This window comes from Phacochoerus africanus, chromosome 4 (assembly GCF_016906955.1).
Source record: "Phacochoerus africanus isolate WHEZ1 chromosome 4, ROS_Pafr_v1, whole genome shotgun sequence".
Lineage (NCBI taxonomy): Eukaryota > Metazoa > Chordata > Mammalia > Artiodactyla > Suidae > Phacochoerus > Phacochoerus africanus.
In genome coordinates this window covers 150,595,913-150,612,591 of record NC_062547.1, presented here as the reverse complement: position 1 = coordinate 150,612,591, position 16,679 = coordinate 150,595,913, and the positions used below count along the sequence as shown (strand labels likewise).

At 47.3% G+C, this 16,679-nt stretch overlaps 1 protein-coding gene across 3 annotated transcripts in view; it reads right to left on the bottom strand.

Annotated features, from left to right (window-relative positions):
- The window catches only part of ARHGEF37 (Rho guanine nucleotide exchange factor 37), a 77,383-nt gene that overhangs the window by 49,302 nt on the left and 11,402 nt on the right, over nt 1-16,679 (bottom strand). Inside the window, exon 1 of one of the 3 annotated variants that reach the window (XM_047779023.1) lies at nt 10,763-10,935. The exons of the other annotated variants lie outside the window; for them this stretch is intronic. The gene's annotated coding sequence lies outside the window, so the exon portion shown is untranslated. Of the gene's footprint in view, nt 1-10,762; nt 10,936-16,679 lie in introns of those variants that run through there. 3 annotated transcript variants of the gene reach the window in all.

Sequence of the window (16,679 nt, the reverse complement as noted above, 5' to 3'; positions counted from 1 at the left end):
ACAACTGCACCAGATTCAAGCCGCATCTGCAACCTACACCGCAGCCCACAGCAACGCTGAATCCTTTAACCCACCAAGTAAGGCCAGGGATCGAACTTATACCCTCATGGATACCAGTTGGGTTCTTAACCCACTGAACCACAACGGGAACTCCCTAAATGCTCCTTTTCTATGTATTAGCAGCAGAAGTTTCTGTCCTGGGCCATAAGTACTCGCCTATGGCTCAGAGAGTATGTATAGGAGTTTGGGGAGAACACAGCTGTTCAGGAGACAGAAGGCCCAGAAAGATGCTGGAACACGCCTGCCTGACACACAGCTCTGGTCCTGCTCCTGAATGCTGCCTCCGGCCTGCGGACCCACCCCCGGCCTGAGGTGCTGACATTCATCTCCCAGGGCACGACTTCTCTAGAAAGATTCCCAGGAGGCTTTCAGGAGAGCTACTCAGGTTCCACTCATCACAACTGCTGCTAAGTAAACACAAAGCATAAGTAATACTTTATAGAGAACCGATAAATACTTAAAATGGCGCTTAGGTTAACTGCAAGCGAGACCTCTAAGCAGGCCCGGGCAGAACCTTTCTGCAGCAGCATTTTGTCATTTTCTTAGTTTATAGCCCACGTAATGGAAAAAAAGCACACTATTTCCCTAAAAATATTATATATCATTCGGCGATGAAAAAGAATAAAGTACTGACCTATGCTTATCTTGAAAACATTATGGTAAATGAAAGAAGTGAGCCACAAAGGACCACATGTTTTATGATTCTATTCATATGAAATGTCCAGAATAGGCAAGTCTATAGAAACACAAAGCCGATTCAGTTTCCAGGGCTGAAGGAATAATGGTCTGGGGTATGGTGGCTGGGTTTCTTTTGGAGACGGTAGAATGTTCCAAATTTATTGTGGTGATGGGTGCACAACTCAGTGAATACACTAAAAACCACTGATTTGTACTTTTTTTTTTTTGCTTTTTTTTTAGGGCCACACCTGCAACATATGTAAGTTCCCAGGCTAGGGGTTGAACTAGAGATGCAGCTGCTGGCCTATACCACAGCCACAGCAACACAAGACCAGAGCCACATCTGTGGCCTACACCACAGCTCACCACAGATCTCTTAACCCACTGAGTGAGGCCAGGGATTGAACCCTAAAACTAGTCAGATTCACTTTCACTAAGCCACAACCTGAACTGCCAGTATGTACCCACACCCCTTCTTTTTGGTCTTTTTGTCTTTTTAGGGCCACCCTCACGGCATACTGGAGGTTCCCAGGCTAGGAGTCCAATCAGAGCTGAAGCCGCCAGCCTACGCCAGAGCCAAGGCAATGAGGGACCTGAGCTGTGTCTGCAACCCACACCACAGCTCACAGCAATGCCAGATCCTTAACCCATTGAGCAAGGCCAGGGATCAAACCCAAACCTCATGGTTCCTCATCAGATTCATTAACCACCGAGCCATGACGGGAACTCCCCCAATATGTACACTTTAAATGGATGAATTTCACAGGGAACTATGTTCAATATCCTGAGATAAGTCATAAAGGAAAATTAATAATTTAAAAGAATGTACACACAGGAGTTCCTATTGTGGTACAGTGGAAACAAATCTAGTATCCACGAAGATGCGGGTTCGATCCCTGGCCTCGCCCAGTGGGTTGGAGATCTGGCCAGTTGCCATAAGCTGTGGTGTAGGTCTCAGACGTGGCTCGGATCCCACATTGCTATGTCTGTGGCTGTGGTGTAGGCCGGCAGCTGCAGCTCCAATTCAACTCTTAGCCTGGGAACTTCCATATGCCGCAGGTATGGACCTAAAAGGAAAAAAAAAGAAAAAAGAAAGAATGTATATATGTGTATAAATGAATCCCTTTGCTATACACTATACATTAACACACCACTGTAAATCAATGGTACTCCAATAAAATATATATTCAACAGGAGTGCCCTGGTGGACCACCAGGTTAAGGGTGCAGCATTGCATTGTCACTGCTGTGGCCCAGGTCTGATCCCTGGACTGAGGAACTTATGTACGCCACGGGGCCAGCCAAAAACAAAGACAAAAAACAAACACGAGTTTCTTAAAAATGGTGAAAAATACTGGCTGGATTAATTATACGGTATGAATTACCTCTCAATAACGCTGCTGCCTGGAAGATCTTACCGAACGTGAAATGCTGGTCAGGAGGCGGGGCAACTGGATCTCCCACACGTCGCTGATGCGAACAGCACAGCTCCTCTGGCAAATCGCGCGTGTGTCTCTTTCACAACCGAACGCACGCTCGCCAGCAATCACACCCGGGGCAGCAGTTCCAGAGGAAGAAAACGTAGGTCTCTACAAACACTGTCTACGAGTGTTCATGAAAGCTCTATTCGTAATAACTAAAACTGGACTGCTGCTCTTTTTGTTGGCCACACTGGCGGCACGTTTAAGTTCCCCAGGCCAGGGATCGAACCCGAGCCGCGGCAGTAACCTGAGCCATGTCAGTGACAGCGCTCCGTCCTTAACCACTAGGCCACCGAGGAACTTCCAAACGTTGTTTTAATAGATGTTCAGTTTTTTTAAAAAGCGGCATATTCAATACCATGGAATACTCAGAAATAAAAAAGTGTGAACTACGGACACACTGCCACAACGGGATGGTTCCTCAGGGGGTCGCGCTGCCTGAAAGAAAACAACCTGAAAACAACCTATGATTCTACTTATAGAACATCCAAAATTACAGACAGAACTGATTTCCGGTCCCTTGAATAGGAGGAGGGCAGGTGAGTGACTGCGAAGGAACAGCACCAGAGAATTTCCTGGTGACAGATCTGTACTGTCCCTGGGGCGGGGGGGGGGGGTGTACAGAAGTCTACAGTGTGATAAGAGGACATGTGACCATCGCACACGTGTCTTCTGCCAGTGCCAGTCTCCTGGTTTGGATACTGTGCAATATTCAAATGAGAGGTAACCACCGGAGGAACTTGACAAAGGTGCACTTAACCTCTCTGTACTATCTCTGCAACTTCATGCTGACTTATTATTTTTTCAGAATTAAAAGTTAAAACAAAGTATTAGATAGCTTCAGTTAGCCACCGTCTTTGCAACACTCTCTGGACAAACACAGCTTAAAAGCCTGAACAAGCAGCCTGGGTGCCTTTGTTCCATTTCCTGGTCCTGTCTGATAAGGAGTCTGGTCGTGGAGAAAACATTCGGGAAAATAGGCCTTTCAATATAGCAAAGTTCATGCTCAGTCCTGAGACAGGACTTTAATGCCCTGTGACAGGCCAGTAAGAACTCAAATCAGCAGGTCCAACTGTGATGCAGTGGAAACAAATCCGACTAGTATCCATGAGGATGCAGGTTTGATCCCTGGCCTTGCTCAGTGGGTTAAGGATCCCGCGTTGCCTTGAGCTGTGGTGTAGGTCGCAGATGCAGCTTCATCTGGTGTTGCTGTGGCTCTGGCTTAGGCTGGCGGCTACAGCTCTGATTAGACCACTAGCCTGGGAACCTCCGTATGCCACGGGCGTGGCCCTCGGAAAGACAAATAATAATAATAAAATAAAATAGCTGGTTATTTGCTCTAAGTTTCATTCCACTAAAAGCAGAGGGACTAAGTCAGTGTTATGGACCTCCAGATCATTTCATCCCTTTTAAGACAGAAGTGACAAGGGAAATGATACTTGGAACCTAATTCTGACCAATCAGAAGAAGCGAACGGAGAAATGGAAGTAAGCAGATCCCAGGGGAAAGTGAAATCACCGTAAGTTCTTTCAGCAGGTAAAATGTCACGGCAACAGCACAGGAACACCCATTAACCTCCCATCCCAGGTTATATTTAAACATTTAAAAAAAGAATGGAAAAAAAAAAAGGGAGGGAGGTAAAACCTCTGGTGTGAGACTCTAGGGATTCGAGTTCATGAAAGACTGATAAAAATGAAGTTAAACATCATGGTAGGAAAAGACCCTACTGAAGAATACAGGCAGGGAGACAAATAGAGAAACGAGAGTGGCCATATAGAGCTCCTGACTCATGAGGTTCGTTTCTATACACAAGGGTCAGAGGGTCCTGTACACAGAGTTTTCAGAACTTTAAAATGCAGAAGGATCTGAGACTAACAAAATTGTTTTTTTGTTTTTGTCTTTTCTGGAGCCGCACCTGCGGCATATGGAGGTTCCCAGGCTAGGGTCCAATCGGAGCTGTAGCCGCTGGCCCACCCAGAGCCACAGCAACGCAGGATCCGAGCCTCATCTGCAACCTACACCACAGCTCACAGCAACGCCGGATCCTTAACCCACCAAACCCGAAACCTCATGGTTCCTAGTCGGATTCGTTAACCACTGCGCCACGACGGGAACTCCGAAATTAACAACATTGTAAGCATAACCTCCAAAGCTCTGCCCCTACTAGGATTGCTAACTAAATTTTAAGATTCAGGTTCAGAAAAAATAAGAAGTAGGCCCATTATTTAAAGGCTTTGCTTTCCTGTTAGCCCTAAAGAGTGACTGCGGGGGGGCACTGTGAAGCTTAGGAGCCCGGACCCTGGAACAAGAAAACTTGACTTCAAATCCAGATCAATTAGCTGGCTTTCCTGGGTAATTATATAATCTTCCTTATAGGATTGTTATAAGATTTGATAAGATAATCCACGTAAAATGCCCAGGGAATGTCCGATAATCAGTAAGCTTTCAATAGCAGTAGCTGTTGCCTTTGCTACTATTGTTGTCAAACTAAAAAGAGCAGCACGACTGTGGAGCAGAGGGATGAAGTTATCTAAGGACACCTGACCGATCATATTTCAAGCAGATGGTGAGAAGGGCCAACCATGACGGTAATAAGTAATGAGAGCTACACAGCAGAGCCTGACAACCCAGCTAATACCAAGGCAAAGGAGCTGAGATGGAAAGACTGTGAGACCAGGCCCTGCTGGTACGACTCAGTTCACACGGAGACTGACTCCCTTTGGATTTTTTTTTTTTTTAATAGGAGCTAACACATTTTCATTCCCACCCCACTGTGGCATAAACCACTCTGAGCTGATTGAACAGATGGTCCATCAGCCCTTGGAGAGGGAAAGAGAGGTCACTGGGAGGCAGGGCAGGTCAACAACTGCCAGAAAGACAGGTCAGGACAGCTGATCCTCATTCCTCAATGAAAGTCAGCGAGCTGGGCAGATCAAAGGCATACCACAGGCTAGTGTAACCGGACTAGGACAGTATTAAGGGTCTCTCGTGACATCCTTATGAGTAAGGAGCACCATGTGGCAGTGGAATAAGATGGGCTGATGGAGGCTGGGGGAAGAGGGAGGCAACAGGACAGGAATATGGACTACCGACTGATAAAACACTGAATCCAAAGGGTGTTGCTTGGGGTCAATCTCTGGGATCTGCCCCGATTTATTAAGGATATCCACTAGTTCTTTCCCGCCTCCTTCTTATCTCTAAGCCCACCTGCATCTAAGCTTCCGCCACTTTTCTCCTGGACAAGTACAGCAGCCTCCTGACTTTCATCAGCATAGCACCAGTCATTGCAAAACTTAAAACGGCTGCTTCAGTTCTCTGTTAAAACCCAGACAAGTCTTCCCTGACTTCCATCCCCTTCCAAAGAAGCACTCCTTTCCCCTAGTAATGAACAATAATTATGTTCATTATTCTACTTGTTTTACTGGTTCATTCAATGGAGTAGATGCTCCAGAAGGGCAAAGACCATGTTTGTTTGCTTGTTTCTCTCTTTCTTTTTTGTCTTTTTAGGGCCGCACCAGTGGCAGATGGATGTTTCCAGGCTAGAGGTCAAACTGCAACTGCAGCTGCCACCCTATGCCACAGCCACAGCAACTCAGAATCCGGGATGTGTCTGCAGCCTACACCACATCTCATAACAACGCTGGATCCTTAACCCATTGAGTGATGCCAGAGATGGAGCCCACGTCCTCATGGGTACTAGTCAGGTTTGTTAACCGCTGAGACACGACAGGAACTCCAAAGAGCATGTTTCTTTTTTTTTTTTTTTGTCTTTTTGCCTTTTCTTGAGCCGCTCCCGTGGCATATGGAGGTTCCCAGGCTAGGCGTCCAATCGGAGCTGTAGCCGCTGGCCTAAGCCAGAGCCACAGCCACGTGGGATCCGAGCCACATGTCTGCGACCTACACCACAGCTCACGGCAACACCGGATCCTTAACCCACTGAGCAAGGCCAGGGATCGAACCCAAAACCTCATGGTTCCTAGTCGGATTCGTTAACCACTGCGCCACGACAGGAACTCCAAGAGCATGTTTCTTATCTTTATCAATGCAGCACCTAGTATCTACTCTAGACCTAGCACATTATAGGTGCTCAATTAACTGAATGAATGAATGCATGACATGGGGAACACTGGCAGAATACTGATCAAATTGCTAATGACACTATTACAAGTGGAGTTAGACACAAAACTCTTGGAAGCCAGCACAAAGTCTGAAGTCAGGTAAGAGACAGAAATTCCCCTTGAATTTTATATGATTGGAATTATACAGTATGTACACTTTTTTTGTCTGGCTTCTTTCTTTCAATAAAATTATTTTGAGATCCATCCATCCTAGCATGTTATCAATAGTTCATTACTTTTCATTGCTGAGTAGTATTACACTATATAAATATACCAGTTCATTTATCTATGCGCTGGATAAAAAAAAAATAGTTGCTTCCTATTTTTCTATTACAATAAAGCTGGACCTAGGAATACAATGTCTAGATCACAAGATAGGTATACATTTAACTTTTAAAGAAAATGCTAAACTTTTAAAAAAGGGCTGTACCATTTTACATTCTCATCTACCCTGTATAAGAGACCCACAACCTCATCAACACCTGGTGTAGCCAGTCTTCGGATAAAGTGTTATCTGCTTGTGGTTTTGGTGGGCACTTTCCCCAATCATCTTGACATCTTTTTCGAGTGCTTATCTGACACCAATATACTTTATTTGGACATCATGGGTTTTTTCCTTTGCTTCTTTAAATTAAAAAAAGAGGTTCTTGGAGTTCCCGTCGTGGCGCAGTGGTTAACGAATCCGACTGGGAACCATGAGGTGGCGGGTTCGGCCCCTGCCCTTGCTCAGTGGGTTAATGATCCGGCGTTGCCATGAGCTGTGGTGTAGGTTGCAGACGAGGCTCGGATCCCGCGTTGCTGTGGCTCTGGCGTGGGCTGGTGGCTACAGCTCCGATTGGACCCCTAGCCTGGGAATCTCCATATGCCGAGGAAGCAGCCCAAGAAATAGCAAATAGACAAAAAAAAAAAAAAAAAGAGGTTCTTGCTCATTACATAACTAGACAAACAGGAGTTCCTGTTGTGGCACAGTGGCTGGCGAATCCAACTAGGAACCATGAGGTTGCAGGTTCGATCCCTGGCCTTGCTCAGTGGGTTAAGGATACGGCCTTGCGGTGAGCTGTGGTGTAGGTTGCAGACGCGGCTCGGATCCCGCGTTGCTGTGGCTCTGGCGTGGGCCAGTGGCTACAGCTCCAATTCGACCCCTAGCCTGGGAACCTCCATACGCCGAGGGAGTGGCCCTAAAAGAGGCAAAAAGACCAAAAAAAAAAAAAAAACTAGACAAACAATGCGGAAATTTATAAGTAATCAACAGTCCCCCAGGCTCCAATACACACATGGGCAACGAGAGTGACGAGGAGCACTTACTAGGCACGCAAATTCTTGCCCCCGCTCCTGAAGACTCTGATTCGGAGGTTGCGGATGGGGCACTTGGACAAGACCCTAGATAATTCTGATACAAGGAGTCTACAGATCATTTCTCGAGAAAGTCTGCTCTTACTTTTTTTTTTTCTTTTTCAGCCACATATGCAGCATATGGAAGCTTCCAGATCAGGAATCGAACCCCAGCTAGAGCAGGGAGCTGCACCACAGCTGCACAACGCTGAATCCTTAACTCACTGGGCTAGCCGGGAATCGAACTGGCACCTCCACAGAGACCAGCCGGATCATTCGTCCACCGCCCCACAGAGGGAACTCGGGTCTACGCTTACTTTGTCCTACTAAGTAGGAATGAAGACAGTGAGTCTAGAGGAGCAAACACGCGGAAGTGGTGCACGGATTGCCTGCAAACGAAGAAAAGCCTTTGCCTGACCAAATGGGTGTGTGTTCTATGCTGTCTCATGGAGCACCAAGAGTTTGGAACTTAATTTCAAATTAAAACAAAACAAAACATTCCAATAGCGCTACTGTGAAACAACATGAAGCAACAGAGCCAGCAAGGTAAGGAATCTGCCAAAGTCATCAAGGTTGCAGAAGGACTTCCTTGGGTTGAGAAATGACCGAGGCGGGGGGAGGTAAAAAGAGAGCAAGAGACATTCCAGACACACACGTCCCCTCCCTCCCTCCCTCCCTCCCTCTCTCTGAGGAAAAACTGCCCGTTATAAACATACAGAAGGAATGTAACCACCAGACAGGTAGTGTGTGTCTTCACCCAAATTAAATAGCAGCTATTTGCCCTGAGCCATACTCCCCTGGCTCTATTTGCAAGGCCTAAAATGGCAGAAAAGGAGACCACACAGCATTTGGTAAGGGCAGCTTTCTTTTGTCTTTTATGGCTAAGTAGGCCTGTCCTCACAATTTTGGACCCATAGGTTTTAAAGATCTTAAGCCTATCAATAGCAAACAGGCTTTGAACAATCAAGCTCAACAAATGTCGTCTTGCTTGCTACAGCACCTAGACAACTCCCCACCATAACATCGGTTAAACAAAAAGCCATTTATCTGCTCCAGAGCAGAAATCAACCCAGGCACTGTTTACCACAGCAAGCTGCTGATGCAAGAGGGAAGTGAGCAAACTGCCAAGTGACTCCTGTACCCTGGCAGAAACTCAGCTGAGCCTCCACTGCTGGGCAAGATTTGGGGGTGCCCATGTTCTCATATATGTCCTCTCTCCTCTTCCTTAAAAACTATACAGGTGCTGGCTGCATTCAAAAGGAACAAGTGAGGCCCAATAAACAGTCCTTGTTAAAGCATCTGTAGTTTCTACTTTTGGCATTTGACCTTGGCTGCTATGCATTATTCTGAGTAAGAGTACTTGGGAGTTCTCCTGTGGCACAAACGGTTAAGGATCCGACATTGTCACTACAGCAGCTTGGGGCACTGCTGTGGTGTGGGTTCTATCCCTGGTCCAGGAAACTTTCATATGTTGTGGGTGTGGCCAAAATAAAAATCAGTACAGTCTTACTCCGCTTACTATCGCCAAGGTATGTGCTGCTGTTTGTACATCATAATAGCATTGACTTTATGTGTGCATGGTTTTTATTTTTAATTTCATTGTCCTTTATTTTGTACACAGCCCAACTTCCCCCAGGTCATCACTCTTTAACTGGCACAGCTTTGACCAACTGGCTTGTGCGGACCAGCCTTTTTATTGAGCGTCCACTACATGCCAGGCCCTGGGCTCAGCATTCACTTGTAGTCTGACAATACCGTGAAAGATGAAGCGGACAGTGTTATCTCCAGTTTACAAAGAAAATGGGGCCTTGAAGAGGTTAAACTACGTGTCCAAGATCAGGGAGCCTAAGGCCGCTCTCTGAACTCAAAGCAGAACTCACTCCTTCACCAGGTGCCTCCTTCTAAAGAAGCAAAAAAACGGGGAGTTCCTGTTGTGGTGCAGCAGAAATGAATCTGACTAGTATCCATGAGGATGAAGGTTTGATTCCCGGCCTTGCTCAGTGGGTTAAGGATCTGGAGTTACTGTGAGCTGTGGCATAGGTAGCAGACATGGCTCGGATCCTATGTTGCTGGGGGTGGGATGTAGGCTGGCAGCTGTAGCCCCAATTTGGACCCCTAGCTTGGGAACTTCCATATGCTGCAGGTGTGGCCCTAAAAAATAACAACAACAACAACAACAAAAAAGAAGCAAAAAAATTGCTCTAAAGAGATCCCTGGTGGCTCAGGGGGTTAAGGACCAGTGTCGTCACTACAGTTGTTTTGCTTACTGCAATGGCACTGATTCCGTCCTGGCCCAGGAACTTCTGCATGCTCGGATGCCAGAAAGACACAAAAAACAAAAACTGCTCTGAAACAGCGCAGCCTGAGTGCTCACCTTCAGTCATGCCTTACAGCAGGAATGCTTCACGCAGCTGTCCAATCTGAAACTGTGTGCAGGGGTATGTGTGAATCCCGGGGAAAAGGACCCAGATTTTTAAGATGTCAGTGACCCCAAGGTTAAGAGCCAGAGCCTGGGCCAGCTCCCAGCTCCCCCATTCTCCTTTAGGTTCCTGGCCACTGCTGTGTGGAGAGAACTGCAGCAGGAGCCGGAAGTTCTGGCTTCCAGCCCCAGCCTTGGCAGCACTTCTCTGAGGGCCCTTGGCCCAGGCAGCTAGCTCACCTATGGATCACAGACTTCCTTCTCTTCTCTCCTGCTCGTACCTGTCTATTTCTAATTACACCTATCTTGGCAAGAAAACTTTATTAACCATTGTTTGTATTATTCCATTGTCTTAGCGCATGGATTCTTCTTAAAAGTCATAACCAATCCTACACTGAAGGAGGAACGGATAAACAGACACAAGGAGTAGTAATTAGTTTTCAACAGGCCAGCTTAACTCTCTGGGCCTCAGTTTCCCACCTGTAAACTGACCCGACAGGGGTCAACTGGATCAGGTTGCTCGCATTCCCATTAGGCTCGGGACACAAAGCCAGCCTATGAGCAACCCGGATCCTGCGCGCTCCCACCGCCCTTTCCGGATCTGATGAAGCAGCTGTTTTCCCGCGCCCCTCCCTGGCCCCATCCTGCGGGCCCCAAGCACCCGGGCAGACTCACCGCACGCGCAAAGTGCTGGCTCATGGGGGGAGCTCGGCCGCCCCGGGGACTGCGCAGCCAGGGCAGGAGAGGCGCTGGGCTCCAGGACCCGCGCGGCGCTGCGGCCCGGGCGCTCTGTTCCCACGGAGGGCGCGGGCGGGCGCGGCTCTGCCCACGCTGCGTACGTGCGTGCGCCAAGAAGGGGCGGCCCCGGCTCCCGCCTTTGTTAATTGTCCATCTGGAGGCAGGTTGTTTTGCTCTGCTCCCTGGAGTTGGCCCCAGCGGGGTGGCCTGGCGACCGCAGCATTGCGCTTCTCAGTCGCCTCTCCTCTGCCTGGCTAGTCGGCCCCATACAGGGAGCCGCACCTGTTTAGGCCACCCCCGTGGGACTGTGGGCCCCAAGATCACTGAGCATCTGTGCTCCTGCCCCAAACACTTTACTGCAGGCTTTTTTTCCCTAGTGCCGGCCGCCCAGGTTCCTGTCCTAGGTCTCCTAGGAGCCCTCTGCCAGGCTGAGATCACTGCGCCAGTCTCCCTTCCTGTGACTCCCAGCAGTGAGCAGGACACTGACCCAGGCACCAGGTATGCAGCGGTCATCACCACCGACAAGGTCCCTGCCTCTTGGCGCCTGTCAGTGAACGCACACTTGAAAATAATCATTACTGTGAAAAGTACAGAAAGGTTCCCATCAGAGCAACCAAATCATGTTTGCGGAGTCATGAATGAACTCGATTAACTTTCTAAACCCTTCTTTTACACTTATTCGCATTCTGTGATCTTTACTATTAGTGACAGCAGTAGAAATACTGCTCACTCAGTGCCAGGTACCATTTACTTGCGATTTCTCATTTGTCTCATTTATAATTTCTCTAAGAGGCATATTTATTATCCTCATTTTAAAAAGAAAAAGTGGGAGTTCCCATCGTGGCGCGGTGGTTAACGAATCCGACTAGGAACCATGAGGTTGCGGGTTCAGTCCCTGCCCTTGCTCAGTGGGTTAACGATCCGGCGTTGCCGTGAGCTGTGGTGTAGGCCGCAGACATGGCTCGGATCCCGCATTGCTGTGGCTCTGGCGTAGGCTGGCAGCTACAGCTCCGATTGGACCCCTAGCCTGGGAACCTCCATATGCCACGGGAGTGGCCCAAGAAATGGCAAAAAGACAAAATAAAAATAAAAATAAAAAAAAGACAAAAAAAAGAAAAAGAAAAACTGAGGCAACTCCTCCCCCCCCAAAAAAAATGAGGCTAGAGAATTGAAAGAACTTGCCCACTGTCACACAGCTAAGTGACAGGACCAGTACTCAAATTCTGTCTGAGGCCTCAGGGCGCTTAGTCACCACTCCATAAAAATATGAAGACCAGAACGGTGCCGTATCTCCAATGTGATGGATGAAACTAGAAGAGGACGGGTGATTTTAGTGGAGAAGAGCAGAGAAAGTCGAGAGCTTTCTGAAAGAACAGTCCCTGCATCAGACGTCCCCTATCTGACCTCAGGCGCCACTAGCAGGGGGAGCGCTATAGGGAGACGAGCTGCAAATATAAGGAAGAACGTATCTAACAGAGCATTTCAGAAATGACATCAGTTGCCTGGGGAGTGAGCATCTTGTCACGAACAGCATTCAAGCAGAGGCTGACTGGGGATGTTTCAAAGAAGAGTCATGCAAAGGTTAAGAGCTGGCGTGGGTGACCCCTACGTTTCCTTCCTTGCTGCAGGAATTCTGAAGAGAATGTGAGTCCCAGTGTTGTGAACTGACTTGTCCACAGTCACTCAGGGAATGCAGACCTAACCCCCAAACAGGTCTGACTTCTAGAGCAGACTTCCTGTTGCGAGGTGAGGGTCTTGTCCCAGGGGCCTGGGATCCTCTGCTTTACTTGACCTGCCATTGCTACTATGTGCCTTTCCTCCTTGCTTGTGTTTTCAGATACAGACGTCAGACCTCCCGGGCAAATTACTGTAATGCAGGGTCCGAGAGGTACCGGGATCCCCACTGCCCTGGAGTCCTATTTATGTGGTAATTGAAGGGAAAGGAGACAAGCTGACAGTATTTTCACTTGAGACCAATCTTCCTTCCTTCCCTTTTCCTTTTATGGCTGGACCTGCAGCACACGGATGTCCCCAGGCTAGGGGTGGAATCAGAGCTGCCGCTGAGGCCTACGCCACAGCCATGGCCACACTGGATCCATGAACCTGATGTGTCTGATTCTATTTTAGCATTCTGGCTTATCTTGAGTTAAATTTCTTTTTTCTTTTCTTTTTTTTTTTCCTTGAGTTAAATTTCTAATATATTGGCACTAATTCCCTATCTCTCATCTGGGTCACAAATACTTTGATGAGCAGCAGTCTAGCTGTCAGCTTAGGAGGCATTCTCAGAGCTCTAGAGAGCGATGAGTTTGTTTTGACTGGAAACCTCTTGTAAAAGAATCCAATTGACTTTGGGACTGATTTCTAGAATATTTACAAAGAAATGAACATCATCTTGTCCCCAGTGATAGCTTTTTAAAGATAAAAAGAGTTTCCCGGAGTTGCCATTGTGGCCAGTGGGTTAAGGACCTGACATGGTGTCTGTGAGGATACAAGTTCAATCCCTGGCCTTGGTCAGTGAGCTAAAGATCTGGAGTTGCCACAAGCTGTGGTGTAGGTCACAGATGCAGCTTGGATCTGCTGATGCCCTGGCTATGGCATAGGCCTGCTGCTGTGGCTGATTTGACCCACAGCCCAGGAATTTCCATATGCCACAGGTGTGGCCCTAAAAAAGAGTGAGTTTCCCTCACTTCTCCCCTCAACAGAGTGATCCATTTCTAAAATGTATTATTTTGTGTATTTTTAGGGGCGCATCAGACTCTTTTGGTTTGAACATTACCTAAAGACTATGCTCCAGCCAGCGTCTTCCAGTTGTACGCAATAAAAACTGATTTGGGTTAACAAGCAGAAAAGGAATTCACTGAAAAAGTATTGAGGAGCTCAGAGAATCAACAGAAAGGCTAGAAAACCAGGCTAAGAGTATACAGGCAGGCACCAGTGGAAGCTGGGGGGCCCACAGAGGAAACCACAGCACAAGGATGCTGCTACAGGACACTGGCAAAGTCCTGGCGACTGGGTGCCACAGCTGACCCGGCCGCCATCACCACCATAATAAATGGTACACACTGCCTGCTTCCCTGCACCCTTGTCTCCAGAGTCACAATCCTGGAGGGATGGGCTCATCAGGCAACAATCAGGAGCAACTGATTCCAAGGTCTTCTGGCTTCCACGAGTGAGATGTATGGCCCTGCCTCACACAGTGACTTGTTCCCCAAACATGTAAAGACAATCCGGAGGCTGAGGAGCCAGGAATATGACAAATGTCCACTAGACAGTCATGTTCTAACACTTTCTAAGCCAAAAAATGAAAGAATCAAAGAGTATAATCTGTATAAAATGCTTAACATAGCACCTGAGCTGAACTCTCAAAACTGGAAGAGGTGGCTATCATACTTACTACTCGACGTTTTAAAACTTTAGCGGATCCGAGTACTGCATTACAGTGCCAGCCTTTTCCCTCCAAGCCTTTTACTCCTTATGGGAATCACAGTTGCAGAGCTGAGCAAAGAAAGTTGAGAAGAGGTACACGACGCAAAAGTGTACTTAGCGGTACACTAGGGACAGTGCCACGAGCATAATAAATCCAGTTTAGTTTTCTAATAATTTTTTTAAAAGACTGCCTCTTTTCAAGTCTCAGTCTTAGAGCCTCCTTGCCTGCCTGCCTTTATCCCTCACAAGTGCTTTATCTTAATAGCACTTCCATTTCTTGCCTAAAAAAAAAAAAGTCTCAGTCTTGGGATCGTATCTATTTTTTCATTTAATTCTGTGAAATTACTAATTTCTACAATAATAATAAAAATAGGTGCTACCCACTAAGTGCCTAATATATGCCAGAAATTTTTTATGGATTACTTTTAATCCTGACAATCATCCTATGTGATAGATAGATATTATTTGCATTTTGCAGGTGAGGAAACTGAAGCCGAGAGATTAAGTAACCTGTCGAAGAGCACACAGCATGGGTGGCAAGTGCGTAGCCAAGTCTACTGCGACCCCACACTGTCTCTCACGTGGGTGCTTTCTCCAAAGATTCCCACCAACATCTTTTAAAAATTCCACTAAATCCAAGTGTATGTTTCTCAAATCATTTTTTTCTATCTTGAGATATTATTAAATTATCAAAAAGACAGGTCAAGAAATTATTTGTTGCCAGGTCTTTAGCACAATTACACTTTTATCAGATAACATGGTCGTGTGCTAACCTCATTACTAACACAAACGTTCTTATAAACAAGAGCGACGGCTTTATTAAGTCCAAATTATAAAGCAGCTACTCTGCTAGCCAGCCCTAAAAGACAGGTACTACCATCTTCTTTTCACAAAGGAGAAATCAGAGATCTAGAGAGATTGAGAAACTTGCCAGGGGCCTCACTGCTAGAAGTGGCGGAACTAGGACTGCAGCGTCAGCAGTCTGACTCCAAAGCCTGCATTTCCTCCGGTGTGTCATCCGCTCTGGGCCAGGTTGATCATTTGCACTGAGAACCACCACTCCTTCCCCTTTCTGGCTTCCAGTGGCTTCCCTGTGGGCTCCTGGCCCTCGGTAGGAATAATAACCCTTCTAAGGACAGCGCTGTTTTCTCTTCCCTTGCAGGTTTTCCGGCTCCCTCTTCCTACAGGCAAGAACACAACCTCCCTACACAGACTCAGCCCCGAGTTCCAGGACATTCTCTTCTTTTTTGGCCCTGCGGCAAAGGGAAGTGCCCAGACCAGGAATCAGACCTGAGCCACAGATGTGACCTACACCACAGCTGCAGCAGCGCCAGGTTCTTATCCCCCTGAGCCAGGCCAGGGGCCCAACCCCTGGACCACCCTGTTCCTAATCTGCACAAACATGTGGAGCCTTGGCTTTGAGGCTTAGGTGAGTCCCCCTAAGTCCCCTTGGCTGGAACTCCATCACTGATTGTGTGCCTTAGTTCCAGCCATTGGGTTTAACCCATTACCATCGTGGTTTGTTAGCCCAGCTTGGAGGGACTTGCTCTGCTCCTACCACACTCCTCGTATTCGTCAGTACACCTTTGGGTCTAGAAATCTAACTCGTCCAGAAGCTACCACGTCTATTGGAAGAAAAGACCATCTCCGCTTGTGTTTCTTCAAGAGAATAAACCCTTCAAAAAGCTCTCCAGCAAGCAAACTTCTCCCTCATTGCCTAGAACAGTGTGTCCACACTAACCATACCTAATCTGAAATTGTTGGCTTAGAGGGATGAAGACTCAACTCTGGGCCATTCCCTTTCTGAAGCACGTAGCCGTGTAGCCTTGACAAAGCTGGAGTCTTACTGGGAAAGAGGAAACATGAGGGCGAATACCTTGGGTAGGCAGCCAACAAAATCTGCTGCCGGAGAGAGAAAGCAATTCTACCGGGAGGTTGGAGGGCCAAAAACAAGGTGATCCTTGCTGCTGAGTCTTTAAAGAGATTTCTCTCTCTCTCTCTCTCTTTTTTTTTTTTTTTTTTGGCTGTGCTCAGGGCACATGGAAGTTCCTGGACCAGGGACTGAACCCACGCCACAGCAGCCACCTGAGCTACAATGACAACACCAGAACTTTATTCTGCTGGGCCACAAGAAAGGTCCTAAAAAGGGAATTCTTACCAAGCGGATGACATGCACAGGCATAACTGCAAAAGCATGATAACCTGCAACTACCTTCTGTTCTTCAGAAATTACAATCGCTTCACTGTAACTGGACTGAATAAATGATATACTTTGGGGTGTGCAGTGGCAGACAGGGCTGGAAAGCGAGGCAGGCATGTATGCCATGCTAAGGAGGCAATGAGGGAGTCACTGAGGTGTGGGGACAGCATGATATTATTAGAATTTTCCAAAGATAATCTGCTCACAGAATGGAAAATGGATCCCAGA